The 17,185-nt window shown below is 43.9% G+C and overlaps 1 long non-coding RNA gene across 1 annotated transcript; it reads left to right on the plus strand.

The window, feature by feature from the left end:
* The first annotated feature begins 7,669 nt into the window (after nucleotides 1–7,669).
* LOC124982340 (uncharacterized) lies at nucleotides 7,670–9,324 on the plus strand. The gene is made up of 2 exons (XR_007108252.1): nucleotides 7,670–8,165; nucleotides 8,921–9,324. It is a non-coding gene; the product is annotated as an uncharacterized LOC124982340 (long non-coding RNA).
* Nucleotides 9,325–17,185: the final 7,861 nt, after the last annotated feature.

Consider the following 17,185-nt stretch of genomic DNA (forward strand, 5'->3'; position numbering starts at 1 on the left):
ACAGGACGCAGACCTGCCTGAAGGTAAGACAGAAAGTCCCTGGCAGCACCTGAACAGTACTTAGAGTTGAGTCAAGCTGATCAGAGAAACCCAAGAAGGTGCACCTGATACGATTATCCCTCCCATTAGACAATGTCTTACAGTTCCCAGGGCGCTTATACATTTGATCCTCATTACAATCCTGTGAGGTATGCAAGGCAGTGGATATTATTGGCTCTGGCTCAGAGAGTAGGATAGTGAGGGTCACAGAGATCATGTGACGTGTCTGAGGTCATAGAGCTGGAAGCTTAAAGTAGGAAACCACATTTGCAGGTTCCTTCCAAGTTCCTTCCTCAGTGTGCTGTAACTCACTGGCTGGCTGCACTTTAGAATCACCTGGGGAGCCATACAAAAATACTGAGGCCTGGGGGCCTCTTCCCCAGAGATTCTGATTCAGTTGTTCTAAGGTGAGGCCCCCCAAAGTGAAGACTTGGGAAATGTTTGAAAAGCTCTGTAGGCAATTCCAATAGGCAACCAAGTCTAGAGCCAGAGCAGACCTGTCCCCAGGAGCAGTACCAAGGCATTCCTTCCTGACTCCAGTCAAGGCAGAACCTATTTTAAACAAAACCCCAGGTCGCTAGGGCAATCCTCATTCTCCAACAGGTGAAGGTGACCACCTGAGGGGCAGTTCATTTTGTACTCCAAGCACCAAAGGGAAAAATTAGCTATCCCAAAGCTGTGATGGAGAGTTTCTTGTCCCATTTTGTATTCATCCCATTTCATCCATCCCCTGCCCAGATGATCAGTTTATAAGTGGTACTAGAAGGTATAAAACAACATATATCATACAGTGCCACATGTACAAAAATAAAAGACAACTAGTATTAAGTATGAGACCTTCAAGAAAAGGCTCTGACAGTGGTTTCTCCAAAGTTGACTGGGTTTGAAAGCAGCAAGGTCCTAGTTACCTTCTAAAAACTGGCAAAAACTTCATTTATGACCTGGGGCTCCATGAAATGATTGGCCTGTGGACAAGAAGACTTCGGGAGACTACAGTTGTTGGTGGGAAAAGGAAATCAAAGGCTCTGGTATGGTCTGGCTGCTTGAACTGCACTGGTGAGCTTAGAGAAAGAACGCAGCAAGTTCAAAATTCTAAATTCTTAGCCTAGGAGGATCAGTGTGCTTCCAAGACTGCCTAAGTGAATATTTCAACTCCTGTGGTCATTGATTGATATAGCTAAAACCTCACCTGCAGGTTGGTAATTATATCCCAAGTTAAAATCACAACCTTGCCAGAACTTAGTGAAATCCCAAGGTACTGATTGAGGCAGGATCCCATGAATGAGGAGACAGGCTTTGCGATATCATTAGGGATGCTGAAAGACCAGACCCAACTAAATCTCACTGGCTGGCAGAGGTAACCCACTCTTCTCTGTCTGATGAGGCTGGTCCTGTCTTGCTTGGAGATACTGTAATGGCTTCACCTGAGGTCGTTAAAATGCAATGGGTGCCTCAGATGTATAAGAGGGGGACCAATAGAAAGCCTTTTTGTTGTTGTTGCTGTGCTGAGGATCAAACCCAAGGCCTCACATATGCTAGGCAAGTGCTCTACCACTGAACTGCATCCTCAGTCTCTCACCATTTTTTCTAAAATATTTTGCTGCAGACCAAAATAATGTTTTTTTGTTGTTGTTGTTTTTGTTTTTTTTCAGGGATTGAAACCAGGGGCGCTTAACCACTGAGCCACATCCCTAGCCCTTTTTATATTCTATTTAGAGACAGGGTCTTGCTAAGAGCCTCACTAAATTGCTGAGGCTGACCTCAAACAGGTAATCCTCCAGCTTTAGCCTTCTGAGTAGCTGGAATTACAGGCATGTGCCACCACACCCAACTAAATTGTGTTGTTTCTTGATTTTAATGTCCTCTTGGACAAACTAAAACATCTCTAGAACTAGTGAGTAGAGTCCTGTCTTGAACCATTAGTAAATAGAACTGATCATCCCTTACCTTATTCCAGATTTGAGTCAATTCACAGACTCAAAGACCCCTAATCAGGGGGAGTTCTAGTATTTTTAAGTATGTACTGTAGATTTTCCTTATAGCTTTCCAAGGTACCTCCACTTCTTTACCAGATAACTGGGAATAGGAAAATGCACACAACTTTCAGAGACAGAGCCACCATATTGCACAATTTCAAGGCACCCCACTCCCACGTTTGCAATCTTGCAGCTCTGCTTAAGGATCACCAGATGCTAACTCTGCAAATAAGATCTACCAGTTAGAATGAAAGGTTATGAGAGCCGGACATGGAGCCGTCTGCCTGTAATCCCAACAACTGGGGAGGCTGAGGAAGGAGAACTGTGAATTCAAAGCCAGCCTCAGCAACTAGCAAGGTCCTGAGCAACTTGTAGAGATCCTGTCTCATAATAAAAAAATAAAATTAAAAAAAAAAAAAAAGGTGAGGATGTGGTTCAGGATAAAGCACCCCTAGGTTCAAAACCCAGAACCAAATAAATAAGTAAACTATAGAGTTGCTTGAATATTTTTTTTCTGTCTACCAATAAGCAAAAAAATCACCAAAAGATATTTGCTTTTTCTCGGCAGGGGCAGTAATACAACATCTTTATTCTACCACAGTATTTCATCAGCTCTCTGGCTCTCTGGCAAAGGTTGGCCTGCAGGAAACTTGACCGTCTCACCATCTTCCCACAGGACAATGTACTGGCACACTATATGGATGACATCATGTTAATAGACCTTAGATGCTTTGGTAAGACACATAACACACCAGAAGGAGGAAATTCAAAGACTTCACACCTCAGTAAAGTTCTAGAGTTCAGGGATCTGGGATGTTGGAACAGCTCCTTCAGAGTGAAAAATATGTTGCTTGCTGACCTTATAATCCCTACCACTAAGAAAGAAGCACAAGACAAGATAAACTGCTCTGCCCCATTTGCCAAAAACCATTAAGACTGAAAACTTCAATGCAAGGGTCTGCAGCTAATCTGGGCTGGAATGCAAGTAACTCTGCCACATGGCTTTATGAACTTCCTTTCAATAAATAGCTCTTGACACCTGACTACAGGACATCACCTAAGTATTTTGAATCGCCCAACACAAACCAGTCTTATCTAAAGCCTTAGAATTGGGTGTGTGGAGCACATTTAGATCCTTCTCAAACCTTTCCTGAAGGTGTAACTAACCATATCGCACATCCAGGAAGCCCAGACTTAGTGGAACCTGCTCCTACATTGCTTTCCTCCCATACCCCCACCTTTTGGGCTCTTTAGAAGTTCCCTGTGAACAATTGATCAAGAAAAAAAAATTCAGTCCAAGCCCTGAAAAACAACAAGGAAGGAAAAATCCTCCCAGTGGGCAGAACTTCAAAAGATACATATGTTTGTTAATTATGGCCAGAGATAAGATCTATACCAATTCATGGACAGTGGCTAATATTTTGACCAGATAATAAAGGACTCAGAAGGAAAAAAACTTCAGGGTTAGTGACAAGGAGTTCACTATGGGGGGATATGGGTTGGCCTCTAAGAATGGGCCCAAGATATGACTATTTGCATGTAACACGAATGTTCAACAAAAGGGCCATCACTAAAGATAAGACTCTTAAAAATCAGTAGATCATCTGGGCTATTCTGTTGATTTGGTGAGCTCCTTTTCTCAGCCACCTCTGTGCTTTGCCCCATGGCTTCATGAACACAGTGGCCAGGGTGGCAAGGACAGAGGTTATTATATGGGCTCATGAACATGTGCCTCTCCTCATCAAAGTTATTCACTTATTGTCACTGATGAATACCCAGTGTGACAAGTCACCTTTGAGCCCCTGACATGGAGCCAATCCTTGGCAAAGGAATTAGCCACTTGAGGTGGGTTATTACATTGGATGGCTTTTATCAAGGGGGATACAGTAATTTGTTCTCTCCAAAAGAGACACTTTGGACATGGATTTGCTTCCCTGAGAGCATCATCCAAGGACTTTGTTGAATATCTTATTCACCATTATAGCCATTACAGCATGCCATGCCCAGCATTGCTTCAACTCTTTCATAGGAAATCCAGAGAGGAATACCACCAGTCAGCACGTCAATTTTAGCCCAGTGAGACTTGTGTCGAACTTCTAACCTATGGAGCTGCTACGTGAAAAAATGTGTGTTGTTTTTAAACTACTAAGGTTGTAAGACTTTGTTACAAGAGCAAAAGATAACCAAGACACCCTCAGTGGACAACTCGTCTTCTCTCATTTCCAGGTAATCTATGTAATGTACTTGTGGTTAAAGGACAAGGTTAGAAAAGAGACCGAGAGCTGTGCCCAAAGCAGTGAGCTTTGCAACAGACCAGACTGGAACATGTCAGAAGGTTACGGGAGACAGACCTTCAGGAAGGTGAGATGTGTCTGAACAAATCAAGAAAAGATTAAATACTGTCAGAGAGAAGTACATAGAGATCCCTGAAGATTTATGATTTAAAAAAAATCAATAACCTAGGACTGAGGGTAGGACTCTGGTAGAGAGCACTGCCTGCCATGCACCAGGCCCTGTGTTCCAGCCCTAGCATTGTACAAATAAAAATAAAAACAGAAATAAAATAACCTTCACTATCTCTGGGGAAAACAAAACAGTGGTGTAGAAAGGAAGAGTAGCCATGATATATCAAAGAACTCTTGTGCAAATCAGATTCGCAGAGTCATAATAATGGCAATGCCCAAAACTGCTGTATCTAAAATCCTAACATTGCTGTATTGGGAAGATGAGGAGATGGGAAGCGGGTATGTGTGTCTCTGTGTTGGCAGTAGGCCTACCCTTAAAGAATGGCTAAAGAAAGTTCTCTGGACAGAAAGGAAATGACAAAAAGAGGAATCTTAGAAAATTAGGAAGGAAAAGAAACGAAGAATTAAAATATGGGTAACTATATTTTCTTTTTCTTCTTGAGTTTCCTAAATTGTTTAATGTCTGAAGTAAAAACCACAACACTGTCTGATATGTTTCTATATTATACAGGAAGAAATTAAGATAATTGTATTACACAGAAAACAAGGTAAAAAAGAAAAGCATAAAGAGACACACCTATAATGTCAGCTACTAGGGAGGCTGAGGCAGAAGGCTGGCAAGCTGTACCACTGAGCTACACTTCCGTCCTCAGTTCTTTTTTTCTTTTTTATCTTTTTGGTGAGACAGGTTTTCACAAAGTTGATTCTCCTGCCTCAGCCTCCCAAGTCACTGGGATTACAGGCACGCATCAACATGCCCAGAAAACACATTATTTTCAAGTGCTTACTGAATATATGCCAAGATTAATCATATCCTAGACTATAAGACAAATCTCAAATAATTGAAAAGAATTAAATCATATAGAATGCTCTCAGACCAGTGAGCCAATCTGGAAACCAACAACAGAAAGATAACAGAAAAACCTCTAAACACTTAACTTGGGAACTAAATGATACATGTCTAAAATAACCATGGGTCAAAGAAGTCTCAAAATAAATTTAAAAATACACTGAGCTGGGCATAGGGGGGCACACCTGTAATCCCAGCAGTTTGGGAGACTGAGGCAGGAGGATCTCAAGTTCAAAACCAGCTTCAGGCCTGAGTGAGGCCCTAAGCAATTCAGCAAGACCTTGTCTCAAAATCAAAAAATAAAAAGGGCTCTCTCTGCTTCCTATAGCCATGTCTTGAGCTGCTTTCCTCTGCCACACTCTTCCATCATGTTCTGCCTCACCTCAGACCCCAAGGAATGGAGTTGACCATCTATGGACTAAGACTTCTGAAACCAGTCACCATGCATCCAAGAAACTTCACTCAAATTAAGTTGGCCTGGAATCAAGAGTACCAGTTTGTTGTCTGGATGATTTGGCTGATATGGAGAGAGAGAAGAACAAGCCAGGGCCACTGCAGTACTAAGCACCAATGTTACCACAGAAATCTAAAAAAAAAAAAAAAAAAAAAAAAAAAAAATTGAACTTGCCTGGCTCAGTGGCACCTGTAATCTCAGTGACTCAGGAGACTGAGTTAGGAGGATCACAAGTTTGAGGCCAACCCAGCAACTTAGTGAGACCCTTAACTTAGCAAGACCCTGTCTCAAAAAATAAAAAGGACTGGGATGTAGCTCAGTGATAAAGCTCCCCTGGGTTCAAGCCCTAGTAGAAATAAATAAATAAATAAATAAATAAGCAAATAAATAAATAAACTTAACAAAAATTAAAGTAGAATATATCAAAATGTTCTAGAACATATCAAAATGGTAAACAAATATAGCAGTGTCAACAGGAAAATTTATGTTTAGGTTAGAAAAGAGGGAAAGTAAGTCTCGAATTAATAATCTCAGCTCCCACTTCAAGAACCTAGGAAAGTAGAACAAATAAAAATAAATAAGAGCAAATAAACCCCAAGCAAGCAAAAGGAAAGAAATTGTAAAGGTAAGAGCAGAAGTCAGAGTTGGGGATATACTCAGTGGCAGAGCACTGACCAAACATTCATGAAGCCTTGAGTTTGATCCCTAATTTTTTTTTTTTTTTTTTGGTTTTGTTTGTTTGTTTGTTTTTTTGTTTTTTATGTTTCTGTTTGTTTGTTTGTTTGTTTGTTACCAGGGATTGAACCGAGGGGCACTTAACCACTTAGCCACGTACATCCTGGCCATCCTTTATTTTATTATTTTTTTAATTTTATTTAAAGACAGAGTCTGGCTAAGTCGCTTAAGTCTCTGCTAGATTGCTGAAGTTGGCTTTGAACTTGTCGTCCTCCTGCCTCAGCCTCCCTAGCCACTGGGATTACAGGCATGGTTCACAATTTGATCCCTGGTACCTCAAGAAAAAAAGCAGAAATCAATGAAGTTGAAAACAGAAAAGCAGTACAAAGAAAAGAAAGAAACAAAGAAACAAAGAACTACGTCTTTGAAAAAAGTAATAAAGTTGACAAATCTTTAGCAAAACTGACAAGTTTTAAAAGACAAATAACCAATGTCAGCGATAAAATGGGATTTTTTTTGGTAGATATAGACAAGCTTACTTTAAAATATATGTGGATTGTGTGGTATTAGTACAGGTACAGACACAGATCAAGGGAACACCACCAAGAACCCAGAAACAGGCCCACAAGAATACACCCAACTGATTTTTGACAAAAGTAAAAAATCAATGCAGAAAGCATCATCTTTTCAAGAAATAGTGATGGAGAAACTGGACATCCACAGGCAAAGACCTTGAGCCATCTCGCATTTTATGTAAAAATTAACTAAAACTTGCTGGGTGTGGTGGCATACACTAGTAGTCCCAGCCTGGGCAATTTACTGAAACTCGTCAGATAGATGGAAGGACAGATAGGTAAACAGGGCTGGGGATGTGGCTCAGTGGTAGAGCAGGTGGGGTTCAATCCCTAATACTGGGGGGAAACAAAGTTTTATAAAGAGCTCCCCGCTCTTCTTTTAGGAGACTTTGGGGAGGTTGGAAGGGGGCTGCCAGAGCCAGGGAACTCGCCAAGGGCTCTCCCAGGAGTTCAAGGACGAACTGGAAACCAGGAGACTCTCACCTGGGTTGCTGGGGAAGGCGTCGCTCAGGGCCTTAGCCCAGTCTCAGGGCGAGGGACACCCAGGCGCCACCTGCTGACCGGCAGGGCCGCAGCGCCTTCGCCTGTCGGGATCCAGAGTTGCCAGGATCCCAGGACGCAGCGGGAAAGCGGGCGTAGGCAGGAACGCAGCTTCCCCACGCAGCTTGCTGGGCTCTGAGCCGAGAGGGCGGGAGGCGCAGAGCCAGGGCAGTTCCCCAAACCGCACACCAAGTTCCTTAAAGGGGGTCCCGCCTTCCAGCCCGTCTGTCCTCGTTCCGGTTGAGTCCAGCTCACTCTGTCCTCCCCTTGGGTCCCGGGCTTTGATGCCATCTCTCTGTCCCTGCTGGCACCCGCATCCTGCTTTAACATTGGCAGAGGCTTTAAGGGGAATCCCACCCCGCCTCAAACTGCTTTCTCTTCCCGTTCCTTCTCACCTCCTTGATTGAGGTTTGCAGGGGCCTCCAATCTGGTCAGACTGGAAGAGGAACCGGCAGGTACCAGGGTAGTGAGTTGGCCAGGAGTCCACTGAAGGCGATCAGAAGGAAAGAGGGCCTCTGGAGCCAGACGTGACCGGGGCCAACGTATCTGAGAGGCAGACTTCAAGTAAGACTACCTGGGCTCAAATCCCTGGTGAGTCAGTCACTTGCTGGATGAACTTCATGGAAATTCCTTAACCTCTCAGTTCCTTAAATTTCTTTGGTCCAAAATAGGACTTAAAAGTGCATTCTTAGTTGGGAGTGGTGGCCCTGTAATCCCATCTCCAGAGGAGGTTGAGGCAGGTGGATGGAAAGTTCAAAGCCAACCTCAGCAATGTAGCAATGCGCTAAGCAATTTAGTGAGACCCTGTCTCAAAATAAAAAGGTCTGGGGATGTAGCTTATGGTTAAGCTCTCCTGGGTTCAATCCCAGGGGAGGGGGAGGAATGCATTCTTAGCAGGGCACAGTGCCTCACACCTGTAATCACAGTGACTCTGGAGGCTGAGGTGGGAAGATGGCAAGTTCTCGGCCAGCCTCAGCCATTTAGACCCTATCTCAAAATAAAAATTAAAACGACTGGGGATGTAGCACAGTGGTAGAGTATCCCTGGGTTCCATTCTCAGTTTGGACAGGAGAAGGGGGTCAGAATACGTTTAGAATACATTCTTGAGTCTGTTGGGAGGATTAAATGAGTTAATATATGTAAAATGTTATATATGTATATATGTAAAATATATTTTTTGTTTATATATGTATATATATATGTATATGTGTGTGTGTGTATATATATATATATATATATATTTTTTTTTTTTTTTTTTTTTTTTTTAATCTGGTCCACAGTAAGGGCTGTATAAAGTGTGATATTAAGTTACTTTGGGTACCAAAATTTCAGTGTCTTCTTCCCAGGTTCCAGGATGGCTCCTGCCCCTTCCCTCTCTGGAAAACTTGCCATAGTATGCCCAATGGACATCGAGGATGAGAAGGGTTGTGTTTAGAACCCCACCCTACACCCAGCCAGTCCCTCACCTAAGAGGGGGTCTCTCCCCACTCCAAACCCCGAGGAAATCCTTAGCTAACTTTGGTGAATGGAGGTATGGAGAGGGATGATCCAGCTCCACCTAGTCTGGGTTACCCACCATAATGAAAACAGGGCCTCTACAATCTGAACCCTTGTCCCAACCCTTTCTACCTCTACACCCTTGAGTCGACCACCTTCTGGCCTTGGGTTTTGATTTTGTTGTTGTTGTTGTTCTGTTTTGTTTTTTCATGAGAAAAATAAAGTTTTTCATGGCTGGGGGTATAGCTCAGTAGTAAAGTGTTTGCCTATCATGTGTGAGACCTTGGGTTCCATCCCAGCACCAAAGAAAAGGAGAAAGAAAGAAAAAAAAAGAAAGAAAGAAAGAGAGAAGGGAGGGGGAGGGAGGGAGGGAGGGAAGGGGAAGGAAGGAAGGAAGGAAGGAAGGAAGGAAGGGAGGGAGGAAGGAAGGAAGGAATAGTTCTTTCTTGAGCACACATTTAAATGCAAGACACTGGGTTGATCTACCCCAACTGTATGAAGGGAAGTTGGAAGATCACCTAAAGTAATACAGATAGAAGTGAGTCAGGAAGTTCTACACAGTTCCACACATTCTGCAATCCTGGAATTCTAGAAAACTCTCCCCATCTCCCTCTGCCTGTCTCTCACTCCCCTCCCATTACTCATGTCAGTCCAGGAAAATAGGGAATTTTGTCTGTTTGATCCTCAAATATGACCCCAGCACTTTGTACAATACCTGGCACATGGTAGGTGGTCAATAAACGTGTTCTGAATTACTGAAAGAATGGTCCAAAGTTTGGTCTTTTCAAGTCAGAATCCTCTTTGTAACTTTTTTTTTTTTGGGGGGGGGGGCGGGGGTACAGGGGACGGAACCCAGGGTCACTTAACCACTGAGCCACATCCCCAGCCCTTTTTTTATATTTTATTTTGAGACAGAGTCTCACTGAGTTGCTTAGAACCTGGCTAAGTTGCTGAGGCTGTCTTTGAACTGTGATCCTCCTGCCTCAGCCTCCCAAGTTGCTAGGGTTACAGGCGTGCACCACCATGCCCAGCTCTCTTTGTGCCTTTTCTGACATCTGGCCTCTGTGTGAAGACTTCACCACAGTGCAGCCACCTAATTACTGGAACATGACTGCTCTTTCTGCTGAGCTGAAATCAACCTTTTAGCCTTCTGGACCAGCTCTCCTGACTAGAGTTGCACAGAACTCCCTCTCCCATATTTTTCACGTGGGAGGAATTTTCACCTGGGTAGAAGGAGCCCTGAGCACAGGGTCAAGGTGTAACTCCACTGCTGCCCTGGATGCCACCTGCCTGGAGTTGAGCCCTGCAGCCCTCTAAGGAACAGCTATAGAAATTGAATTACAAGGTGCTGAGGTTGTGGCTCAGTGGTAGAGTACTTGCTTAGCACTTGGGAGGCACTGGGTTCGATCCTTAGCACCACATTAAAAAAATAATGATAAATAAAATAATAATAATAATAATAATGAAAAAAGAAACTAAATTACAGGAATCCTCAGATCTCAGGAGGTTATTTCTCCACTAAAGACCCTGGTCAGAACATGTTAAAGTACACCAGCTGGAGGGATTTAGGATAAGATGTTGGGAGACTCTCAGGGCATCACCATGCTCTGAGCCTATAGCACACAGTTCTCCTTCCTTACCCTGCAACCCACCAGGAGCAGCGGGGTCACTGAGTCCCTGCAGACTAGTTGACACTTCCCCATCCCCCATCCCCCTGAAGATCTTTTTTGATGGTACTGAGGATTGAAACCAGAGCCTCATGCGTGCTAGGCAAGCTCTCTACCACTGAGCTGTGTTCCCCGGCTACCTGCCTGAGGCCCTTCGTTAACATTGTTAGGATTCCTCCAGGCCCTTCCCACACATGCCTGTGATGAAGGCCTGCTTTGTGTCCACTGCTAGAGCTAATGATTTACAGTCAAGGCCAAACCGAAGAGCTTGGGAGCCAAGATGGGCAGAAGAGGCGGGAAGGCCCCAGGTGTGGGGAATGAATTTTCAGCCCCTAGTGTCCTAAGCCCTCCAGCCCAAGGTATTTCCTTTACTACATCGTTCCCTCTGCTCCTCCTAAAAGCCACTGCCCTCTCCCTGAAGCCTCCCTCAGCTGCACCACTGTTCTGTTCTCTACCTCATCATCCTGCCCACTATGGTCTAAAGCAGGATTTTTTAGAATGAGACATACAACCAGAAAAGTTGGCTAGCCAGTACATAAATATATTTTCTAATATAATTAATGAAATAGGGTAGGACAGACTGGATCAGAGTACATTCCATATGATAGGGTTCTTAAAATCCCTTTGGATTCTAATTTTAAAAAGTATAAAGTCACCAGTCTAGAACACTTGGTTCCATCATTTAGAAGGTCAAGTTTACTTGGGTTGCAGTGGTGCACACCAGTGATCCCAGCAACCGGGAGGATGAGGCAGAAGGATGGGGTAGAGCACTATGGGTTCAAACCCCAAACCTAAAAATAAAATAATTAAAAAAAAATTTTTTAAAGTCTAGATGAATGATCCATCTGCTTTACCTCTTCCTCTTCCTCCTCTTGCCTTGATGCAGCACCTCCAATAGAACTTTCTGCAGTAATGGAAGTGTACTTCATCTGTGCTGACCAATAATGGAAGTCATTAACCGCATATGGCTTAATCTATGGCTAGTGTGACTAAAGAAACAATTTTCAACTTCTATTTAATTTCAATTAATTTAAATAAGTCCAGTAGTAACTAACAGTTAATGGCTACCATATTGGACAGATAGTACAACTCAAGACCGTAAATTCCCTGTGAGCAGACTATCTTGCTCAGGATTATATCCTGGTATTTAGCACTATTTCCACACACATTAAGTCACTAATAAACTAAGTTGTTGTTTTCCTTTTTTTTTTTTTTTTTTTTTGTGAGGCTGGGGATTGAACACATGACCTCATGCATGCTAAGCAAGTGTTTACCACTGAGTCACATACCCGAACCTTTTTATTTTTTTTTTATTTTAAGACAGGGTCTCACTGAGTTGCTTAGGGCCTTGCTAAATTGCTGAGACTGGCTTTGAACTCATGATCCTCCTGCCTCAGCCTCCCAAACTGCTGGAATTACAGGCATGCACCACCATGCCCGGCTGTTGTTTCCTTTTTTAAAGACAAAAATAATAATAATAAAAATAAGGTAGCCCTGTTAGTGTAGAGTTTGCCAGTTTCCAAGGTATAAATATTCCCATTGTGATCAGTTTCAAGCTGCTGTGGTTTCATTATGGCAAGAAAAAATTTAAAATTTAACAATCTGCTCTCACCAACTTCTACATAAATGAAAAAAGGAATGAATGAATAAGAAGCAAATAAACCACTAAGATTAGGGGTCTGCAGGCAGAACACCCAGGGGAAGGAGGAATCAGGAGAGCAGAGGCTCTTTTAAGATGTTAGCATTTTGAATGTTGGGGGCTGGGGAGATAGCTCAGTCGGTAGAGTGCTTGCCTTGCAAACACAAAGCCCTGGGTTCGATTCCCCGCCACGGCAAAAAAAAAAAAAAAAAAAAAAAAAAAAAGATGTTAGCAGACAACTAACTTTACCCTTGGAGCCCCTCTTTGTCCCAGGACAAAACCTAGTGGAAGAATGTTTGAATTTCCACAGCCCATGACCCCACTATACACACACCCCAACTTTCAGAAAACCCAAGAGCCTTGTGGCAGGCCTCAGCCTAAGTCACTCAAGCCAGAGGAAAATCCCGTACTGTATGAAAGCTGTAGAATGAATTCTAAAACTTACAGAAGGAATAGTAAACTCAAGTAAACTCAAGCAGTTTTTTAAAACTTTCCCAGGTAGAGCACAGCATTCCTCCTCACCTAAACAGCCTTGTAATAGGAAGGTACTAAAACTATAAATCTTCCTGTCTTAGAAATGCTCTATGCAAATGTTTATAGGCCCCAGGCACCAATTGCTACCTCTGCTTCTGAAGTGCTTTACCACCCTCCCCAGGGTCACTTCTGCATTCCAGACGTGTTCAGGGAAGGAGGGGCAGTCAATCTTTTAGTGGGACAGCTTGGATCTAGGGCCAGACCCTCAATTTCAGCCCTAACTGATTTGAAACACAAAGCATTACTAAAAACAAAAGAAAGTCAAGCAAAAAACACAAGATACAAGAAAAATCACAGGTTAATTCAGACCCAAGGACTGGCAAGGCAGTAAATGCTAACAGGTGCTCAGGAAAAAAATGGTGATGGTGATTCACGGCGGAAGTGAAACATGGCAGACACTAGGGCTTGTGCAATGAGAGGGTTGTACATTCCAGATGCAAAAATAATAGAAGAATGTCTCTAAGGTTCAATTGCATTCCTAGCACCTAGTACGTACTCAGTAAATACAAGCTCATTGGCTTTACTTGAATTGTGTGACTAGGATTCCAGAGACTCTAAATCTTCACTCCAGGCCGCAACAGTGGCGAGAGAGTGTGGTGGGCAATGCCCAGCTTCAGGTAGTGCGTCCTGGACCAGGGAGATAACCTTGAATTAGCAGGAATAGCCTTGAATTAGCAGGAATAGCCAGGCATGCAGTGGGGCTAAGCTGAGCCAAAAGCATCAACAGAAGGGTCTTGTCCCTGCAGCTAGTATCAGGGATGCCAGCCCTCCACCTGTCCCCAAGGCCCCAGGCCCAGATAAGGAGATGACATCCTACCTAAAGAACACAGCTCTGCCCACCAACTCTCAAAACCCTACACCTTGGCACCTTGGCACTGCCATGAGTGCTGTCTAGCACAGGGCCTGGCCACGTGGTGCTTCTCAAGGCTTTGAGATTCCTCTGTTGGCTGGATAGTCACAGCCCTGATCAAATCCAAGTCGTCCTGAGATCTCCCACAGCTTCTCCCACCTGCCACCACTTCCAGGCTTTTATCTCTCCAGCCCAACCCCTCTCAGAAAGTTCTCTGGCTTGTGTAGACTCTCACCAACTAATACAAAATCATTTGTAAAGGCAATATAGTCATATTCAATCTCTTATCCAACTATTCCAAACTCTAGAAAGCTCTAAACCCCCCACCCAAATTCTTGGTAACTCACACGTAGAACCTGTCATAAGGCTATTTATAGGGGTTTTTTTGTTTTGTTTTGTTGTTTTTTGTTTGTTTGTTTGTTTGTTTTGTGGTGCTAGGGATTGAACCCAGGGCCTTGTGCTTGCAAGGCAAGCACTCTACCAACTAAGCCATATCCCCAGCCCCACTATTTATAGTTTTATATGCCCCATTTAGTGTGAACATTCACACATCTCAATGCAAAAATATCATTGTGGCTGATTCCATGATTCCAGGTGCTACCTCAGACCCCACTGTGGTTTTCCTTATTATATGTACCACATTTCTCTTCTAAAATCAAAAAGATTCTGAGCTGGGTATGGTGGCACATACCTGTAATCCCAGTTACTTGGGAAGAGGATTGCAACTTTGAGACTAACCTCAGCAACTTAGTGAGACCCTGTCTCAAAATAAAAAAACAAGGGCTAGAGATGTAGTTCAGTAGTAGAATGCTTGCCTAGTATGCGCAATACTCTGGGTTCATTCCCCAGTGCTGCAAAAGAAAAAAAAAAAAAAAAAAAAAAAAGCAAGATTCCAAATACTGAGCGTCCTCTGGATCCAAGAGTTCCATTAAGGAAAGGTGGACTTGCAGCCTAAACCCAGGTTTAAGTTTAGACTGAAGAGATTGGAAGGTTAAATGCCTGCTCCACTCAGAGATGCACAGGCCCCTGCCAGGCAGAACAGACAGGGCCTTGGAGCTGTTGGGCAGAGGGGTCCCAGGAAGACGAGAAAGGGTGGGAGACCTGGGACAGCACAGGACAGTGGCTACTTACTTGTTGCACACAAGCACAGTGCTTTAATGCTGTCACCACCCTGTGGCAGCCTGGGGGTGTACCTGCTACTCACAGTCATGGCCTTGCCTGTCTCTCCCTGTAGCCAGACCTTGAGCAACACACTTATCTTCTTGCCTGTGCTTCCTTTTTTTTTTTTTTTTTTTTTTTTTTTTGTGGTACTGGGATTGAATCCAGGGCCCTGTGCTTTCCTGGGCTTCTTTGTCTTTTAAAGGAACCTATCCAGGAGCACTGGGGAGAGATGGAAGGACTGAAGCATGGAAAACACTTAAGGAACTCAGTGGGCACCAGCTACTTCGCTTGCTCCTTTCTCCAGTGAGTACGCCTAGACCACTCTGTACCATGCCAGGCCCCTGTGGGCAAGACAGAGCGTAAGTTACAGTCTGAACTCAATGAGAGACAGAATGTGTTCAATTAAAAGCAAATTTGGACTGAACAGATTAAAGTAAGATTTCAGAAGAGAGCTCTGCCTGGAGAAACAGCAGTGTGGCCAATAAGAAAGGTGCCCCAGGCTGTCAGGAGACCAGTGTCCGGGCTGACTCGCTGCGCAACTGGAACGAGACTTATTTTTTTTTCTCAGCCCAGTTTTCCTCACTGACAAAATGCAGATCTAGCCTTTGGTCTCCTCAAAGGTCATTCCACTTTGATGCCAGATACCTTCAGGACTGCCTCTTAGGAGTCTAATTTATCTTCCGATGAATTCCCAAGGTTACCACCAAACCCAAATGCAGAAGCCAAAGGAGGCAGGTTTCTGCTCAAAGGAAGGACTTTTAGTGGGGGGTATTGAGGATTGAGCCCAGGGCTGCTTTACCACTGAGCTATATCCCCAGCCCTTTTTTAATTTCATGACATGGTCTCACTAAGTTGCTTAGAGCCTTGCTAATTTGCTGAGCCTGGCCTCGGACTTCTGTTTCTCCTGCCTCAGCTCCTGAATTGCTGGGATTGCAGGAGTGCACCACTGCATCACTCGACTCAAATGAAGGACTTTCTAAGGTGTTCTACAGTTAGAAAGGGAGCTTGCCTCTCCTCATCCCAGGGAGATAGGTTGGGGTTTGTTCTTGGGTAGGGAGTCAGAGCAGATGACCAAATGGTCACTTCCTTCTGAAATTCCATAAGCTCTGACTCAAAGGAGGCATTGGGTTTGCAGAGTATTTACCAATTTACCAGGCAAATCTGTTTATCTTTGTAGCCAGTCTAGAAGACAGAGGGGCCAGAACTCAAGTCCTGGGCCTCAGGAAAAAGGAAGTTGTCGGGGGCAGGAGGGAAGAGCAGAAATACCCTCCAGGACACCTGGATATGATGTGGCCCATATTAAGGGAGGGGAATTTATAGTACATGTGTTCTAGTTTAGATATGAGGTGTCCACCAAAAGTTCTTTTGCGAGACAATTCAAGACAATTTAGAGATGGAATGACTGAGTTGTGAGAGTTTTAACCTAATCAGTGCATTAATTCTCTAATAGGGATTAACTGGGTAGTAACTGGAGGCAGGTAGGGTGTAGCTGCAAGAGCTGGCTCATTGGAAGGTGTGCCTTTCGGGTATATATTTTGTTCTTGGCAACTAAAACTCTCCGTCCACTTCTGGTGCCATGTGTGAGCTGCTTTCCTCCTCCACATCCTCTGCCATGGTGTCCTGCCTCATCAGGGCCAAAAGCAATGGAGTTGACCATCTATGGACTGCGGCCTCTGAAACCATGAGCCCCCAAATAAACTTTTCCTTCTCTAAAATTGTTCTTGTTGGGTCTTTTGATCACAGAAGTGAAAAGTTGAGTGAAACCACAATTAATACACAAAATACAAATTATTGGGCAGGAGGTGTAATTTAGTGGCAGGGTGTCTGCTTAGCATGTACAACAGCCTGGGTTAGCACCAAAGAATAATCATAATTGACTGAGGCTATAGCTCAATGGCAGAGTACTTGCTTAGCCTGCACAAGGCCCTAAGTTTGAGTGCCAGCACTGCAAAAAATATATATAAATATAATAATATGACAAATTATACACCAAATAGAATATAGATAGTGTGTCAATGTAGGGTTAGAGGCAATTTGGACTGGCAGGGGGATGGGGAAGGAGGGTACAGACTCCCCTTGATAGGACATTCCTGTCCCTGCTCTCTGTGATTGTCTCTGCCTCTCATACATACACACCCCTCCTTCTGGTCCCTTGAAGACACATGATCTCCATCCACCTCAACTTTGGCCAGACCCCAGGGAGGAGATGCCACCCTGCCCCTTGAGACTGTAAGTACAGCTGGGCAAACACCAGGCAGACCCA

This window comes from Sciurus carolinensis, chromosome 4 (assembly GCF_902686445.1).
Source record: "Sciurus carolinensis chromosome 4, mSciCar1.2, whole genome shotgun sequence".
NCBI lineage: Eukaryota > Metazoa > Chordata > Mammalia > Rodentia > Sciuridae > Sciurus > Sciurus carolinensis.